This window comes from Octodon degus, unplaced genomic scaffold, assembly GCF_000260255.1.
Source record: "Octodon degus isolate 3935 unplaced genomic scaffold, OctDeg1.0 scaffold00319, whole genome shotgun sequence".
Taxonomy (NCBI): domain Eukaryota; kingdom Metazoa; phylum Chordata; class Mammalia; order Rodentia; family Octodontidae; genus Octodon; species Octodon degus.
The window spans coordinates 148638-153067 of record NW_004524895.1 but is presented as its reverse complement, the minus strand read 5'-3'; positions in this window follow the sequence as shown (position 1 = coordinate 153067).

The following is a 4430-nucleotide window of genomic DNA, read 5'->3' as shown; positions in this document are numbered from 1 at the left end:
TCCAATCTGTGTAGTGAGACGCTGTACTAAATACATAAAAAAGGAGCCAAGGACAAAGGAGTGAAGGGTTGGCTCCTTGCTGCATGAGGAACTGCATTCCTGGGAACATACACAGATTTCATGTTTGTGCATACCTGTTGTTTCTGTTTTTCTGGAGAACTCTTGCACTATAGTAAGAACTTGTATAAATATTGAATAGGTAAACGAAGCTTATTGAGCTTAAGCTAACATTCCCATTGTTCAATAGCTATTAAGTGACTGATCTAAGATAATTATAGCTAGCTAATGGAAGAACCCAAGCTGTCACCAACAGTGTAAACTGTCAGTTATTTTGTTTGAAACTAAACCACCTCAAAGGCCATATAACAATTCCTAAGAAACTTATTATCAGCTTTTTCTGTCTCTTCTCCTTCCCTTCTCCCTCTGTTCTACTTCCTCATACCTTTCACTCCCCCCGTTTTTTATCCTCCCCAGTGGGAAGGACTATTAGAGTTCAATATGTTCATCTTGCACATTTTCTAAGCAAGGAAATGGAAACTGGATCAAATCAAAATGCCTCCCAAAGGCTAGAGTTAGTGGCCGATTTAATAGACAACATAGCTCTTGTGGTGGACATTATTCTAACAAAATAAATGATTATCTAACTTACTTCAATCTTATTTATCCAATATCTGTTTGTTATAACCAGGTTAGTCCTAACCCTGACCTGGGCATATAGATTTTGCATTTCTACATCAGTGGTATCAACTTTGCTGGAAAGAATTCTTTCTCAGTCTATTTTATTATTTTTATATTAATCTATCTGGTTTGTCCTCAAGCCCTGTCTCAGTTCTCACATCTTCCTTACAGACTTCCTTTGCTTGCTGTTAACTCATACAGCAGCCTGCATCACTCATTTAGCCCATAACCATACATTAGCATGTGCCGTCAGCCTTTACCATCCATGGGTTCTGCATCAGTGGATTCAATCCAACAGAGGTTGGAAAGAGTTGACAAATGATTACACCTGTACTGAATACATACAGACTTTTTATTGTTATTATTCCATAAATAAAACAATATAACTATTTATAACCAAGTTTTGACTTCTATGGAAATATGGACAGCATTACAAGCTGCTACTGTATTTGAAGAGGAATATTATATTGTTATAAGGATTTTAAAGATGGACAACCAGTAGAATTACCTGTTCCCACTGGAGCGCAACCAGTCAGAGCCCTGCTGTTAATAGCCAGGCAGAAGAATGGAAAAGACATTTCTTTCAAGTGTGTATTCTTCAAGGTCTAAGAACTAGAATTAAGCCTTCAGTTATTTTATTTTTTTTTAAATTTTATTTATTTGTGTGTGTGTGTGTGTGTGTGTGTGTGTGTGTGTGTGGCCAGCTCAGCCCATCACGGGGCGGGGCTGGCTGGCATGTGGTGCTGGGGGATTGAACCATGGTCCCTGTGCTTTGCCAAGCTTGTTCTAAGTAGGTGCTTTAGACCACTGAGCCATCTCACCAGCCCCATGCCTTCAGTTATTAAATGTTAGCTATTTATCAGGAAAAAGATGAACACCCCTCTGATTTCTTAAAATGTTTAATAGAGGGACTGGTAAAACTTACTTTGTGAGATGTTAATTCAATAGACAGATTACTCTTACAGATAAGTTGAAGAGCTACAAAAGATAGCTTTTGCTCCAGACAGCTCATTTGATACTTTGGTAAAAACTGTTTAAGTGTCCTATAATTGGAATTGGGAGAAAACCAAGGAGAGAAAGCAAAGAGATAAAAAATGGCCACCATCCTTGTGGCCTCCAAACAGACCTGATTCTCTTGGCTCCATGAAGAGCTCAGTGATGATGACGTTCATCTACTACTGCTGTCAGAAGCCAGGCCACTGTAAGAGGGACTGCCTTAAGAGGCCCACAAGCCATGCCCTGACTTCTAAGGCAGCCACTAAAAGTGAGACTGCACTCTGAGGCAGAGGCCCCAGAGCTCAGACTCAGCTTCCCAGGTGATCCAGTAGGACTGAAGGGCCTTGGGCCTGCCTCCTCCCTCTGGCCAGACTGTTACCTCTACCTACCATCTCCATGAAGGAGCCCTGAGTAATCATGACTATAGGAGGGAAAAGAAACCCGGCCTATTGCTGGACATTGGCACATGTCTCTTTGTCCTTATCCAACTCTGACTTTCCTTCCAGTCATTGTACCTCAATAGAAACAGACTTTAGAAGATATATTGCTTTAGCTGTAACTGAGGTAATGCAATATATTCAGGTTGTTTACTAAACAATGGTGCTGAGACTGATGTTTCACAAACGTAATATAGTTATTCATGTGTAAGACTTAAAGTAGTTCACTAGTTAAAACAGGTTCCTAAGGACAGATAACAACCTGTCAGCATAAAAATGTTCTAAAGAAACTGGCTTATGCAGTGTCCAATAGCTTTGGGCCTATAGATAGAGCCAGGCATTGTATTTATGATGTGAAACTCACAGCCACAGAGTTGAAAGGAAAAATCCCTTAGCAGTGCCCCTTGCTTACCATGGGGGCCATATCCAAAACACTGAATGGGACATTCATTTAATATGACTAAATGCTTTGTATTTTATGATGAGTATGTCTCTTAAAGCTAGAGGGACTTAAAGCAAACTGTCAGACTCCGTGAATAAAGGGGTCTAAGAGCTAGTGAGTTATAATTGCTAGATCTCAAAAAGGTTCATAAATGTACCTGTTAGCTCAAATGTTCATGCTTTGATTATATATGTTCTAATCTCTCAGATAACTTGTTATTTCTAGAAGATACCAAAACCCAGGTAATCATGCAGGTAAAGATCTAAAACCAAAAGGTTATATGTTGCTCAGTGAGCCCCAGATATCTGACACAAGCTGTAAAAGTAAGAAGAGTTTGCAGGAATGAATTGGTCTCAGTTGAGGTGTTTCTAGAAAGAATACAGAATGGAATTATAGATGGAAAATAAGAATGAGGATACTAGCAGCCTACAGGAAAGTCAGACAGAAGAGACATTTCACACAGGAATGTCCACAGCTGCTAGAGAAGGAAAAAGAAAATGTTTATGATGGAGTCAGAGGAAGTTTCAGATTGAGGTGGTCATGTGTTTTCCCTCTCAGTCTGAGGGAACCCATATTAACTGCCAATATAAGGGGAAAGCCTGTGAAACTTTCAATAGATGCTTATATAGATTTGTCAGTAGTTACCCAGCCAGTGGCCCACTTGCAAATGGGAAAATACTCGGTGTTTCCCCTAGGCCTGGTAATTCATGTTCCCCAGTAGTAATAGGAAAGACCAGTTTGTTTGAGACAGTACCCAATGGCCGTGGAAGATAAAAGGATTAAACCCCACATTTAAGAGATCTCTGCTAATGGACCTAAAAAATGCTCTGACTAGTGTTTTTATTTGGCCAATGTATGTTTAATAGTTTCTTTGCCTTTGTCTTCAGATTCAAAGCTGTAATGAAAATGTGTGGTGTCTATTGAGGGCCTTTAGATAGAACCTCTGAAGAATATATCTGATTGCCGGACAACAACTATGACTCATTTCAGCTTGAAGAAGCCAGAGCGGTCATCGCCCATAGTTCCCTCATGGCAGTTTAGGTTACTTCTTCAGAGGGGGGAATGTTGTAGGCAGCCGAGTTAGATAGAAATATTATAGGCAGTTAGACAAGGTCAGGAGAAAAGATGGAAGACAAGGTGACTTTGTAACTTGGAAGAGACAGACACTCCCATATGGGCCACGCCTGAAGACCAAGACAAAAAGAAGCACAGCTACATACTTCCCTAGGGATGGGCATCAGGGATTGATATCCTAAATAGTATCAATCTACTTGAAAGAGCCCAAATGAGTCACTAGCCCAACCCCCAACAGGAAGAGATCCTGTCCTGTATTCATGCCCACTTGCTATGTGACTCGATTCCCCATTTGGTACTGGATTTAATCAATTTTACCTGAGCAATGGTGCTTGTAATCTCATTGGTTGACCATAGTTTTGTCCCACCTCATGCCCAACTAAGCAAGTTCCCATGTCTTTTCCACCACCTTAGACCTGCCTCACCACATGGTTTTCCTCTATAAAAGTCCCTGCAAGAGACAACTTCCTGGGGGAAAATACCCACTCAGGCCTCCTCCTCCTGTCCCTCTCTCAGGACAGGAGCTTTCTTTCTCTCAATAAATATATTCTGCTCATAAAAAAACAAAAAAAAACTATTTATAAAATATTTACATTTTTATTAAGTATTATATGTACTCTAGAGATGATTTAAAGTTTACAGGAGATGTGCATATTTTAAATGCAAATATGATGTCATGCTATATAAGAAAGTTTAGTATCACAGATTTAAATATCTGTGGGGGTTTCTGGAACTGATCTCCCACAGGTACCAGATATAAATATGATCTTAGTTAAATTCTTTGAGATATATCTCTTCTTTCC